Source organism: Myotis myotis, unplaced genomic scaffold, assembly GCF_014108235.1.
Source record: "Myotis myotis isolate mMyoMyo1 unplaced genomic scaffold, mMyoMyo1.p scaffold_m19_p_4, whole genome shotgun sequence".
Classification (NCBI taxonomy): domain Eukaryota; kingdom Metazoa; phylum Chordata; class Mammalia; order Chiroptera; family Vespertilionidae; genus Myotis; species Myotis myotis.
In genome coordinates, this window is record NW_023416346.1 from 117,854,862 (window position 1) to 117,870,036 (window position 15,175).

Genomic DNA, 15,175 nt, shown 5'->3' on the forward strand with positions numbered 1-15,175 from the left:
TGGCCCAATCTCCCCCAACTGTTCGCTGCGACTCACCTCATCCACTGGGACCCGCCTCCTCCACGTGAGGCGGCGGAGACACTGGGACAGGCCTCCTCCATGCCGTGTGGAGGCATGGGACCCCCAGGCCTCACCGCACGGAGCAGCCACCGGGTCCTGCCTCCACTGTGCACATGGCCATCTTGTGACGACATTGCACACAAGGGTCACCTAGGCTTTTATTAGTATAGATAGTATATAATATACAATATATAGTATATAATATATAACCTATATATATAAAACCCTAATATGCAAATAGACTGAACAGCGGAACAATTGAATAACCACTCACTATGATGTGCGCTGACCACCAGGGGACACATGTGGAACATGGCGGGCATTGGCTGCAGCGGGATGGTAGAGCAGATGAGCAGGGGTGCCAGACCAAGGCAGGGTGTTGGTCGCTATCTTTGGGGTGAGCCTCTGGTGGTTACTGAAAATTCTTTGCTCCCACATGCCACGGTCCCACCCGGTGCTCACACCTGCTGCTGGCGCTGGAGCCACCGCTGGAGCCGCCACTCGCACCTGCTGCAATTGCCCAGCATCAACCCCAATCACTCGGCACCATCAGCAGGTGTGAGCGGCAGCTGCCAGCCCTGATTGCCCCTCAGGGCTTCTCTGCCTCCCCCTGCTCCTGAGGGGCAATTGGGGCAGCAGCTGCCACTCGCACCTGCTGATGGGGCTGGCCCTGCTCTCTCTGTGCCGTCAGCGTGTGGGAGCAGCAGTGGCAGGCCGCAGCGAGAGCAGGGCTGCCGCCAGATAGGGGACAAGGGGCCGTGGCAGAAGGGGCCGGGGAGGGGCATGGAGGATGGGCTGAGACCTGTCCTTGTGCCCACTGCAGCCTCGTGGCCCACAGTTCCTTTCAAGGTGCACGAATTCATGCACTGGACCCCTAAGATATATAATTGTATGCTATATGTTGTATAATGTATAACCTATAACATACAATATATAATGTATAATATATAACATCCTATATAATAAAGGTAATATGCAAATTAACCATCATACTGTCACAAGATGGCTGTGCCCACAGCTGAGGCCAATTCCATAAGGAGCCTTAATGAGCAGTCAGCAGGGACTTGAGGATGCGTCCCCACCCGGCGGGGCTTGACGGGGGACCTCAAGGCATGTCCCCCACCCTGGCCTGGGCCAGGGGAACCTCAGGCCGTGCCCCCCGCCTGGCAGGGCTTGATGGGATACCTTAGGGTACGACCCCCACCCAGCGGGGCTTGACGGGGGACCTCAGGCCACACTTCCCGCCTGGTGGGGATTGACGGGGGACCTCAGACCACACTCTCTGCCCAGCAGGGTTTGACGGGGGACCTCAAGGCATGCCCCCCACCCTGGCCCAGGCCAGAGGACCTCAGGCCACTCCCCCCACCTCGGCACCCGTCTGGGGGACCTCAGGCTGTGGCTCCCGCCAGCGGGGCTTGACAGGGGACCTCAGGCTGTGCCCCCCACCTGGTGGGGCTTGGCGGGGTACCTCAGGCCATGCCCCCTGCCTGGCAGGGCTTGACAGACAGGGGACCTCAAGGCATGCCCCCCACTCCGGTGCTGGGATGGGGGACCTCAGGCCGAGCCCCCCGCTGGCGGGGCTTGACGGGAGACCTCAGGCCGCACTCCCTGCCTGGTGGGGATTGACGGGGGACCTCAAAGCGTGCCTCCCACCCTGGCCCAGGCCAGGGGACCTCAGGCCACTCCCCCCGACCCTGGCATTCACTGGGGAACCTGCGGCTGCGCCCCCACCCGGTGTGCGCCAGGAGACCTGTGGTTGTGTCCCTGCCTGGCAGGGCTTGATGGGGACCTGAGGCTGTGCCCCCCTGCCTGATGGGGCTTGACGGGTCTGGATCTTGCCCAATGCGGATGGGGCCAGCCGGGTCTGGGTCTCGCACGATTTCGAGGCACACGCGGTTGGGCAGGGACTTGACTCTGGGTCCTGTGGTGCGCCCCAGGCTCTGACAGAAGGGAGATTTTTTTTCTTTTTTAAATATAGTTTATTGATTTTTTACAGAGAGGAAGGGAGAGGGATAGTTAGAAACATCGATGAGAGAGTAACATCGATCAGCTGCCTCCTGCACACTCCCCACTGGGGATGTGCCCGCAACCAAGGTACGTGCCCTTGACTGGAATCGAACCTGGGACCCCTCAGTCCGCAGGCTGACGCTCTATCCACTGAGCCAAACTGGTCAAGCTTTCTTTCTTTCTTTTTTTTATTGCTTAAAATATTACAAAGAGTAGTACATTTGTCTCCTTTTTTCCCCCCTTGACCTTCCCCCAGCCTCCCCTACCCACCCCCCAGTGTCTTGTGTCCATTGGTTATGCTTATATGCATGCATACAAGTCCTTTGATTGATCTCTTACCCCCCCCCCAACCCTCCCCAGCCTTCCTGCTGTAGTTTGACAATCTGTTTGATGCTCTGCTTCTGAATCTATTTTTGTTCATCAGTCTAGAAGGAAGATTTTCATATACATTTTACTAATTTTCTTTCATCTCTGACACTTCTATTATAAAGGGCAAATAGCAATTTTAAAATATTTCCTCTAATTAATTCCCTTTTTAAAAAAATATTTTTTTATATTTTATTTTTTTTTAATCTATATTTGTATTGATTTCAGAGAGGAAGGGAAAGGGAGACAGAGAGATAGAAACATCCATGATGAGAGAGAATCATTGATCGGCTGCCTCCTGCATGTTCCCTACTGGGGATCGAGCCCACAACCCAGGCATGTGCCCTGACCAGGAATCAAACCCAGGACCCTTCAGTCTGCAGGCTGACGCTCTAGCCACTGAACCACACCGGCCAGGCTAATTAATTCCCTTTTAATGTGCACGAATTTCGTGCACTGGGCCACTAGTTTGACCATAAAAGGGTTTATTTCTGGGCTCTCTGTTCCACTGATCTATCTCTCTATCCTTATGCCAGTACCACACTGTCTTGATTTCTGTAGTTTTAGATAGTACATTCTGAAATTGGGAAGTGTAAGTCCTTTAACCATATTCTTTTTAAAATTCTTTTGGCTTTTCTAGAGCCTTTGAATTTAAATTTTAGGACCAGCCTGTGAATTTCTACATAAAAGCCTGCTAGGGATTTCTAGGGATTGTTTTGAATCTATAGATCAATTTGAGGAGACTCACCATCTTGACAATATTGAGATTTCTAGTCCCAAAGGCCATTCTGCCTCACCTATGCTTAGCATTTCAACACCCCCTACCATGACAGTGCTGCTTTTTTTCTAGGTCTCTGGACAGGGTGAAGTTCAGCCATCCTTGAAGCCAGGCCTAGGCCCCTCGCTATTCACGTGCCCCTGCTTCCACTAAAGCTACCCGCCCCAAGCTGAGGCTGCCAGAACTGACTTACCTGAAGTCCCTCTTTGCCCTTAGTCAGGACAAAGACATTTTGTCCTGAGAGCTATGTGATCACTGTTTTTTTAAGAACTTAGTTTTAGAACTAATAAATAACTTCAGACCCTATATTCAATCCCGCCTCTATCCTTAACCACAGTCTCCCAAGTCCTAAAGCTGTGCTTCTGGCAACACTAATTATTTGGAGGCTTTTTTTTTCTCACTTCCTTCATGGTGCAAACACCATATATTAGCTCTTCGCTGCTCCCACTCACCTCAACTCTGGGGCTCACACTTAGAATGTGTGTGTTTGCATGCATATCTACTGAAATGCAGTACTTATGAATATGTGGTTTGTATCTTGAGGCTTCTAAAGTATAGTGTTGCTTTGTACTGGTTCAGAAAGAACATAAAAATTATTAACTCTGTGGGAAAGTGTTCTTTTTAGCATCTTCATTTTATTAAAAAAAATGTTTTCATTGATTTCAGATAGGAAGGGAGAAGGAGAGATAGAAACATTAATGAGAGAGACTCATTGATCCGCTGCCGCCTGCATACCCCACACTGGGATGGAGCCCACAACCTGGGCATATGCCCTGACAGGGAATTGAAACTCCTGATTCATAGGTCTACGCTCAACCACTGAGCCATGCCAGCCTGGCAACTTTTCCATTTATTATAAGGGGACATTGTCTACAACGTGTTTCAAAGTAAATATATTTCATTATAACAGTGATATTAATTTCATCTTTGATGTTGCAGGTGTTGAACAATTTACTGTACTTTTCTATCTGGCATAGCATACCACACTCTTTGTTTTACTCTATCTCACGGGCTACTCCTTCTGTCTCCTTGGCAGTTCTCTATCTTCCCCCAGATGACTCCCTACTTTGGTGCTGCCAGTCCTCCCTGTACTTACACTCAGCCCCTTGAAAGTTTCGTCAAGACCTCATGAATACGTGGCTTGCTTCCCAAGGCTTTGGGAGCATAGTATTATTTTCAATTGGGTCATAAGGAGCACAAAAATGATTAACTTTTTAAAAATTTGTTCATAGATACAGAGAACAGACTGCTGTCAGAGGGGACGGGGTGGATGGATCTGGGTTAAACAAGTGAAGGGATTAAGCAAAAAAAAAAAACCCCAAACACCTCATACACAGATAACAGTTTGGTGATTACCAGAGGGAAAGGGGGGTGTGGTGAAGCAGAATAGGGTAAAGAGGGAATAAATGCTGATGCAAGGATATTTGACCTGGAGTGGTGAACACCCAATACAGCATACAAATGATGTATTATAGAATTGTACACCTGAACCTATATAATTTTATTTATTTTAAAATATATTTTATTGATTTTTTACAGAGAGGAAGGGAGAGGGATAGAGAGTTAGAAACATCCATGAGAGAGAAACATCCATCAGCTGCCTCCTGCACACCCCCTACTGGGGATGTGCCCGCAACCAAGGTACATGTCCTTGACCGGAATCGAACCTGGGACTCTTCAGTCCACAGGCCGACGCTCTAGCCACTAAGCAAAACTGGTCAGGGCTATAATTTTATTAACTTGTGTCACCCCAATAAATTCAATACAAATTTTAAAAATTAGTTCTTTATAATATTTTCATTTTTATTTAAAAATATTTTTATTGATTTCAGAGAGGAAGGGAGGGGGGAGAGAGAAACATCAATGATGAGAGAGAATCATTGATTGGCTGCCTCCTGCATGCCCCACACTGGGATTGAGGCCGCAACCCGGGCATGTGCCCTTACCAGGAATCAAACTGTGACCTCCTGTTTCATAGGTCAACACTCAACCACTGAGCCACTCCAGCCCGGCGCTGCATCTTTTATTGAATATTTAGTTCCTGCCTCTCCAGGGTACAGCATATGGCACTCTGGTCTCCCTATGTTCTCCTGGATGACTAGACCAGGATCCAGTCGTTGTATCTTCACCTTTCCCCTTCCCTCCACCCCTGCAAACCTGTTCTTCTAGAAGTCTCCCAGATCACAGGAAGTGACAATTCCATCCTTCCAGTCCTCAGGCCAGAAACCTGGACAACATTCTTGACACCTCTCTTTCCTTTCCCCCTACATTCAGGAAATCCTGTTGGCTCGTCCTTCAAAATATCTGCAGAGTCTGGCCACTTCTCCCGTCTCCACTGTAGCCTCCATTCCACTCCACTGATGGAACAGCACCCTGCTTCCCATGTCTGCCTACATTCTTTTTTTAATAGCCTATATTTTTTGTGTAATCTTTCCAGTGTTTTTTCTTTCAGTTTTATTGAAATGAAATTGACATACAGCACTGTATAAGTTTGAGGTATACAGCATAATTTGACTTACATATACTGTGAAATGATTACCACAGTAGGTATAGTTAACATCTATCATCTCATACAGATACAAGGGGGGGAAAAGTTTTTTTTCCTTGTGATGAGAATTTCTAGGCTCTATCTTAGCAACCTTCAAATATACAATAAAGCAGTGTTAACTACAGTCATCATGTTGTACATTACATTATGCCTAAATTCTATTATTTATACAGCAGCCTGAGTATTAATCATATTGCTTCTCTTCTCAAAACCTTTCAATGATTTCAATTTCTCAAAGGCCAAAGACTTGGGATGGAGGGGGTTGGAGATGGAAGACGGTACAGGGGGAATAAATGGTGAATGGGAAAAAAATAAAATGAAGGGGAAAAAAGGCCAAAGAGTTTACAATAACCTACAAGGCTTTACAAAGTCTGGTCCCTCATCTCCTTCCAGTCAAGGCTCAAAGGATACCTCCTACCCAAATCCTCCCAGTTAGAATTGGAACACCCCCCCACATCAACATTCCTAACCTCTTTTATCATCCTGCTCTATTATTTCCCATAGAATTTGTCACATTATAGCAGGCCTTATAATTTGCTTATTTATTTTGGTTATTGCCTGATTTATGTAATTTGCAAGAAGACATAAATTAAAATATATATAATATCTATACTAATAAAAAGGTAATATGCTAATTAGACCAGATAGACCAGACGTCTTCTGGATGTCATTCTGGACCTCCTTCCTGACAAAGCTGGGGGTGTGACCACCTTGCAAACTGCCCGCGGCCCTTTGCCCAGGCTGGCCCCGCCCCCAGCAGGGACCCCCACCCTGATCAGGGGTGGGGTTGGCCAGCAAACCCCACGGCCCCTCACCCTGACCGGCCCAGCCCCCCAGTGGGGACCACTCACTCCGATCCAGGGCCTCCTTCAGGGCAGGCCAGCCAGCCCCCACCCATGCACCAAGCCTCTATCCTATATAATAAAAGGGTAATATGCAAATTGACCCTAACAGCAGAATGACCAGAACGACCATTGGACCAGTCAGTATGAGGCACACTGACCACCTCTTGGTTGCTTTACCCACCCCGCAGGCTCCGCTTGCCTGATGGCTACTTGTGGCGGGGGTGGGGCCGGCGAGCTGTCGGGAACAGCTGACTTCTTGGTCCCTTCCCCTGGCAGTCAGGCACTGATCACCCGATGGCGAACAAGGAACTGGGGGTGGGTGGCAGCAGGGGGGTAGGGCCAGCTACGGGCAGCTGGGGAAGATGGCCCTGATCACAGGCGAGGTCTAGGGACGGTACCTGTGCATTAATTTGTGTTGTTTTTTTGTTAAGCCTCACCTGAGAATATTTTCCATTGATTTTTAGAGACAGTGGGACGGGGAGAGACAGAGAGAGAAACATTGATGTGAGAGAGACACATCAATTGGTTGCCTTCTGCACGAGCCCTGACCAGGGCCTGGGCCGGGGAGGAGACTGCAACCAAGGTACATGCCCTCGACTGGAATCAAACCCTGGACCCTTTGGTCCGCAGGCCGATGCTCTATCCACTGAGCTAACCGTCTAGGGCTAACAATATATTTTTATTGATTTCAGAGAGGGAGAAGGAGAGAGATAGAAACATCAATGATGCCCTAGCTCTGTGGTCGGCAAACTGCGGCTCGCGAGCCACATTTGACTCTTTGGCCCCTTGAGTGTGGCTCTTCCACAAAATACCACGTGGGGGCGCGCACGTACAGTGCGATTGAAACTTGGTGGCCCATGCGCAGAAGTGGGTATTTTGTGGAAGAGCCACATTGAAGGGACCAAAGAGCCGCATGTGGCTCAAGAGCCGCAGTTTGCCGACCACTGCCCTAGCTGGTTTGGCTCAGTGGCTAGAGTGTCAGCCTGCGGACTGAAGGGTCCCGGGTTCGATTCCAGTCAAGGGCACATGCCCAGGTTGCGGCCCGATCCCCAGTGGGAGGCATGTAGGAGGCAGCCAATCGATGATTCTCTTTCATCATTGATGTTTCTATCTCTCCCTCTCCTTTTCTCTCTGAAATCAATTAAAAAAAAAAAAGAAACATCAATGAGAGAATTATTGATTGGCTGCCTCCTGCATGAGCCCACAACTGGGCATTTGCCCTGACCAGGAATCGAACCGTGACCTCCTGGTTCATAGGTGGACGACACTCAACTACTGAGCCACACTGGCTGGGCAAGGCATGGATTTTTAAATTTTATTTTATTTTTAAATATATTTTATTGATTTTTTACAGAGAGGAAGGGAAGGGATAGAGAGTTAGAAACATCGAACAGCTGTCTCCTGCACACCTCCTACTGGGGATGTGCTTGCAACCAAGGTACATGCCCTTGACCGGAATCGAACCTGGGACCCTTCAGTCCGCAGGCCAACACTCTAGCCACTGAGCCAAACCGGCTAGGGCAAGGCATGGATTTTTATGTTTGGTTGCTGATAGATTCCCAGTGCTTAGAAAGGGACTTATAGTAGCCATTCATAAATATTAATGATATATTAGTATAGATTAAAAATGAACAATTTATGGAACTAAGTAAGAGTAAAAAGTGCAACAATGTGAAGATCATTTGCTATGTTAATCCATATAACATGGTACAGTGGAAAGAGCATGGAGTGAGAGGCCACACAGGAGGGGGGAAACCCTGACTGCCAAGGTCCATATTCCACAGCCTTCCTGAGTTTTTGCTTCTTTCCCCTCTCCCCTTCTTGTGTCCCACACTGTAGCCCTACTAAACTATCAGTGGTTCTCTAAAGAAAGGTGCTTTGCTGCCTCTTCCAGGCCTGGAACACACTACCGTGTAGGTATCCTTTACTCTCTTCCTTGCTTTTCTTTCCTTTGGATGGAACTTAGAGAATAATACCTCTGAGGAGCTGTGCTTGATCCTCCCAAGCTCCGATTACATCCCCCCTTTGTACTTGCTCCCATGGCACCCCATACTCTGTAAACCTATCACATGTATTAGGAACTCAGAGATGGAATCTGAATGTTTCTGAACCCTTGCTGATTGGCCCCAGGTCAAAGCAGTTATTCTAACAATGGCCAGCAGAGGATTGTTTGCTAGAACGTTAAGGAGGGAAATGAAATAGGAAGAAGCCAAGTTCCAGGACGAATCACATAGTTGAGTCCTCTTGGACTTGACTTGTAGATATGTCATGTTATCAATTCATTTTCCTTTGGGTAGCTTTGCACATTAGTGAAATAACACAAATGTAAATACTTTAGGCGTGCTGTTTCATGGGGGGAGTGCCCTTTGAAGGGTTTTTGTTTATTTTTGCACTTACATCACTTTTGTATATTTAGGGATTTGGTATTCTCCAAGCTGGGCCCAGGGTGGGCTTTGAGAGTTCATGGCACTGGGGAAGAGAGAAACGAGTGGTATGCTCAGGAAAGGGTTCCCACCAAATGATTACAGATCTTAGAGACAACGAGAGAGGACATCCCTGTGTGGGGATCGCTAGAAGCCATGACTTGTTTAAAGAGATTGAAGTTTCCTTGTTTTTGCTTTGCTAGGGAAGTGGAGGGAGAGTCAAGTTTGTTAGTCTGGAAGTGGAGAGTGGAGAGAGAGAGAGAGAGAGAGAGAGAGAGCGAGCTGGAGAAGTGTGGAGAGGTGGTGACAAACCAGAAGGCCAGAGGTAATGAGACAAGCTAAGAGGAGCCACTACAAGTGACAGGTGACCAGCAATGACCAAGATGTGTATTAGCCAGGAATCCTCCAACATTCATGAAGACACCGATTTCCTATTAGTCATGTAACATAAAAGCTGAAGTCACCCTGGCCGGGTAGTTGAGTTGGTTAGAGCATCGTCTCAATACACCAAGGTTGCGGGTTTGATCCCCAGTCAGGGCACACATAAGAATCAACTATTGAATGCATAAATAAGTGGGACAACAAATTGGTGTTTCTCTCTCTCTCTCACTTCATTAAATAAAAAATTTAAAAACCTCAAGTTATTTTATTTGGCTATTAAAGCAATAAACTTGAAAGCCTGGAAAATTTGGGGACCCTCAGATTGCATTTAAAAAAATTTTTTTAAAGATATTTTTATTGATATCAGAGAGGAAGAGAGGAGAGATAGAAACATCAATCATTGATCGGCTGCCCCCTGCACTCCCCCTACTGGGGATTGAGCCTGCAACCCCGACATGTGACCTTGACTGGAATTGAACCCAGGACCCTTCAGTCCACAGGCCAACGCTCTATCTATTGAGCCAAACCAGCTGAGGCTCAGATTGCATTTTGAAGGCCACATCAGGGTTAGGGACCAGGAAATAATGTTTAGGACAACAGCCATCATCCTGATGCAATGTGTCAGTGTCAAAGTCTTGGTATGGACCCACAGAAGTTAGTACTGATTTGGAAGATACTGGTGGACCCTGAGGGACTGAAATAGACTATTTGCCACAAGATGCCTTAAAAAGCCTCAAGCTATAGAGCATTTGGCAAACAGTTTTCAAGAGGAAAGAGAATGCATATGCAGCTTTATTAGAGTTTGCTGAAGATATAACTCTTTGATTCCCAGAGACTGGGGTGAGGGCTAGTTACATGGAAAGTGATTACCAAGATAAGTAGCACAGACTGGATTTCTGAAAAGCCTCAACTTATTTTTTTAAAAAGTGGGGGAGGGGCCTAACCGGTTTGGCTCAATGGATAGAGCGCCAGCCTGTGGACTCAAGGGTCCAAGGTTCGATTCCGGTCAAGGGCATGTACTTTGGTTGCGGGCACATCCCCAGTAGGGGGTGTGCAGGAGGCAGCTGATCGATGTTTCTCTCATTGATGTTTCTGACTCTCTATCCCTCTCCCTTCCTCTCCGTAAGAAATCAATAAAATATATTTTTAAAAAAAGTGGGGTAGGGTATACAATATCCTAAATCCTCAGAACGCTAGGGTAGGAACTTTCTCCCAACTCTACTACCACGTCTCTAAACCTGTGGACATCTGAAATTGCTAGATATTGGATTTGAGGTCTGTATACTTATGTTAGAGGGCAAGGAAAAGACAGCTTCTATCTGCCCTATGAGGGTCTCTACCAGTGAGAAAAAAGTGTTCTCAGGGTATTTATTACCACTGTTCCAGTAATTGGTGGGGAAAGTAATTGAATTACCTGGAGGAGTTCATTTATTTAAATAACTTGGTTTTAATTTGCTTGGTGTTGGAGAAGCAAAATACTTCTTATTGTATCAGACCCTTCTATGAAACGAGAGAGAGAGAGACGCATCCTCGACTCAGGGGTGGGCACTACACAGTAAATATATAGATTGGTGGAAAGACTCAGCCTGTTTTCAGAAACAGTTAAGTATATTCAAAAAGGACATTTGGACATAATGAAATATCACAGGAGACCACATAATGTCATAATAAGGCTCATGACATCACTGTATGTACATCCCTACTGCACAAAACAGACACATTTCAGTTCCTGACTGAATCAAGAACAGAAGTCTCTTTCTAGACAGTTTAGTGCCACAATATGCAATATATAGCTCAAAATGTATGTTAGCTAATGTGCAAAAAAATCAGCATTTTAAGATATTCAGGAATAGCCGAAACCGGTTTGGCTCAGTGGATAGAGCGTCGGCCTGCGGACTGAGAGGTCCCGGGTTTGATTCCGGTCAAGGGCATGTACCTGGGTTGCGGGCACATCCCCGGTGGGGGATGTGCAGGAGGCAGCTGATAGATGTTTCTCTCTCATCGATGTTTCTAACTCTATCTCTCTCCCTTCCTCTCTGTGAAAAATCAATAAAATATCTTAAAAAAAAAAGATATTCAGGAATAATGTATGAAAACAAATGTTCCAAGTTGAATATATGCCATTTTAAAGTTTATTTGATGGCTCATGTTTTTTTTTTTTTTAAAGCTTTTTTTGTAGTTTAAATGGGAAAAGGAAAGCTTATTTCCCTATTTCCAGAAGATGAAGGTGCTTCTCTCTCTTTTTTTTCCTCACGGAGTATTCTGTCTACTTCAGCAAAATAGTACACCGTGTGCTATTTTGGCCTTTTAAGGAACAGGACGTGTTTAAGTTTGCTACAAAGAGATAATGATCGTTTTAGCAATATATGTATCTCACTGAAAGTACTTGGGGATATTAGTATAGAGAAAATGGCGGCGGGGGGGCTGGGGGTGGGAGGCGGAAAAATTCCATAGTTTAGGATCTGAAATGGGCAATGGATGACAATTTAAGGTTAGTTGTAGAACCACTGGCCTCCAACTGTGTATTTCATCTACACTTTTCCCAAAAGATTTCACAACAATAAAATTACAAAACAGTCCTATAATGTAATTTTATATTCTAAATCAAGAAAAGGGCGCTATTTATTTTGAAAAGGCGCTATTTAAAAAAGCATTAAGGTAGAGTTCTATAGCTGATTTGTTAAAAAAGAACATCTCCCCGCCCCCCAAATCATTGCGGTCTATTGCTGCTTGCCATCTTATTTGCAAGCAAACAGAAACAGAACAGCGTTTTTAGATCCGGCATTTCTCTGCGTGGTGCAGACATGCCGTTTTCTATGAATTTCCCCACCTCTGGGAAATGTACTTCTGAAACGTGTAATTGTTGTGCTACAAGCCAAGTGGAACTGTGACGCAATTATCCCCTGCAAGTTGCCTTACTAAAAAATGATGTCATTTGCTGCAGATGGAGTCGTTTTCATAACACAGGTATGGTCAAACTCCCTCCACGTCGTTCCCGATTCCCCCACCCCCACTGTGAATGCAACACGCAAAGACGTTTTCCGAGCTTCCTGATTCTCAACTCGTCGAGAGTGGGCGCACTGCAGTGCCTCGAGCCCACTGCTCCTGCAGACGAGCAGGGACCGCTGCGCAGCGACTAGAGCACAGCCAAGTGTTGCCAGCCCCGACGGCGAGGAAAGCCACGTCGGGCAGGGCTCGCGGCCACAGCGCGGGGGCCGCCGGATACCCCCTCAGTGGGGCCCGCCGGCTTGGCCAGCCGGAACGTGGGGCCCCGCGAGCGTGGGACGGCCCTGCCCCCACCCCGCTCCCACACCCGCTCCCGCTCCCGCGGCGCCGGAAGTGACGCGTGCTGGCTGAAAGATGGCGGCATTGGCGCTCGACCAGGGGGAAGGTAAACACCCTCTGGGCCGCCGCCCGTACGCGGGGCCCCCTTGAGGCACCGGCGGGGACTGGGGGCGCCTCCAGGGCCTCCTGTCCATCTCTCAGCTTCCCACCCCTCGACCTCCCTACCCACGTGGCAGGCTTCCGCGTTGCAGCGACAGCGCCCGGCGCTCTCTGCCGGCGGGCCCCGCCCCCCTGGGCGGGCCCCGGGCGCTCTCGCCGCCCGCAGGGGGCGCGCGGCCAGGAGAGGCCCCTGGCTCGTGGCCCCACTCGCCCCGCCCCTTTCCCGCCCCTCGCCCGCCTGCCTCCACCCCCGGCGTGGGTGATCCTGAGACTCGGCGCGCTTCGGGGTAGAAGCCCGGAGACGCCGTCGTCGACGCCGTCACCTCCAGCGCTTCTGCCGCTGCCTGCGGCCCCTCAGCCCCTTTCCCTGCCCGCGGTCCCCAGTCGGTCCTTTCGCCGAGCCCCTCGGGGTGCCGTGTGCTTCAGGCATTGGTAAGGCCGGGCCGGCCCCGACGCCGCGCCACCTCCCGACCAGCTCGACTGTCTCGACTGGCGACTCAGTGCTGTCTCCTTTCCCAGGACTGGTGCCGAGGGGGCTGCAGGCGCGCAGACTCGCCCCCCGCCGGAGCGCCCCGGCCCGGCCCGGGAGCGGTCCCTTCTAGACGGTCGAGGAGCCTGCCGCGTGCCGTCCAGGCGCCCGACTGCCCACCGTCCGGCCGCCGGCCCGCTTCTTCCTGATGCAAACTGCCGTCTACTAGAGATTGGACGGACCCCCGAGGTACGTAGCCGCCCCCGGCCCTCCGGCCTGCGGGAGCCCGGGCTTCGGCCTCGGCCCCGCGCTCGGCACCCATTCGGTAGCTCTTTCTGCACAGACCGGAGTCAAACGTTGGGTAGATGCCGGGACCCAATTTGTCTTTGAGTTTACTTAATTGTTTGAATTTTAATTTTTTCCAGAGAGGAGGGAAAAAGGGAAGAAGCATAATTCAGCCATTTTTTGCAGCATACAGCTGCAGGTACCATGACAATCTTCTCCCTAACCCGTTCTATCCCTTTAAAAACCCCATTTATGCCTGAAATAGAACTATATGAAATGCGAGGTATAAAATGTGGAATCAGAAGGTCTGGGTTCGACTGGGTGACTCTGAGAAAATCGCTTACCGAGCTTTGGTTTCTTATCTATGAAATCTAGTCACATCACAGGGTAGTGAGGGACTATGAGGCCACATATATATGAAAATAATCTGTAGCTATAGAGTGTAGAGATAAAAATGCAAGGCAGTTTTTTGAGTAACCTTTGCTAGAGTGGTTAATGCTGTAGTGGCTAACTGTTGCTGCCTCTATTTCTTTATTATGAGTATAAGCAATAAGTATGGAATGTCGAAGCAGTGCTGTAAATCGACTAGATATATAATAGTCACGTTGCTTGGCCTTCCTACAAAATGCTAACTGCTTATTTAAATAACGGTATTCTTTAATTCAAATTTAACGTTATTGTAGTGCTTTGCTTTTCATTTATCTAGGCCGCTTATTTTTCTTACTCACAATATTTATTTAATACCTTATATTTGTTTGGTGTCTTATATTTTCCGAATTGATATTTTCTTTTGTTAATCTGATTAAATTGTAATTCAGAAAATGCTTTTAACATGAGTACCCTAATTTTAATGCCTTTTTTCATATCTAGGAAATAGGATGCCTGAATATTTTTTGAAAGCTTCTAAATGCATTTGATTTCTGTAATGCTTAATATATCTAGAAATGTATAGAAACAACTTTTGGACAATATTTATAGAATTCTCATTTAGGTGATTAGAAACAGTTTTTCAGTGGTAAAGGATGTTAATTTGCGCTCTTTATTGCTGCTTAACTTGGGGGAAATAATAGGATAGTAAATATTTGTGGTTTGAAAATTTCACTTATTTGTCAGAATTTATAATATATATGTGTAACAGATTAGTATGGGATCATTCTTACTTGGCACATCAATAATGTGGTATGGTTTGGCTTTAAAAATGGTCCACAAAAAATGAAAGAAACATTTTTTTTAGTATATTATTTTTAGGTAACAAATGATTTTTTTGTTTTGGATGTTTATTCAATTTATAACCCAATACCAGTTGTCTTTCAGAGTATGCTTTTGTGTTTTGTGAAAAGGCAGAATAATAAAAGGCAGGCAGGATTAAATTCCCAAAGGAAGAGCCTACTTTATAATGTTAGGTTTTATATATTGGACTTATCGCTTGTCCTGAAGGTAGAATTTTGGGAAATCACTGCTTTAGTGGAAATTTTAAGGTTTGACCTCTCTGCTTTGATTTGTGTGATCTGGGGCTAAAATCTTGGAACCAGGGCTAGCTTGGCTTCATTGGGTGTTCAGGGCCCCAAA

The 15,175-nt window shown here is 47.3% G+C and overlaps 1 protein-coding gene across 5 annotated transcripts in view; it reads left to right on the forward strand.

Moving 5' to 3' along the window:
• Window positions 1–12,419: 12,419 nt before the first annotated feature.
• KLHL15 (kelch like family member 15) overlaps window positions 12,420–15,175 on the forward strand; it is a 37,424-nt gene continuing 34,668 nt past the window's right edge. For 4 of the 5 annotated variants that reach the window (XM_036304730.1, XM_036304731.1, XM_036304729.1 and 1 more), the window contains exons 1-2: window positions 13,116–13,284; window positions 13,372–13,570. The gene's annotated coding sequence lies outside the window, so the exon portion shown is untranslated. Of the gene's footprint in view, window positions 12,800–13,115; window positions 13,285–13,371; window positions 13,571–15,175 lie in introns of those variants that run through there. The other variant, XM_036304733.1, reaches the window with a different exon arrangement.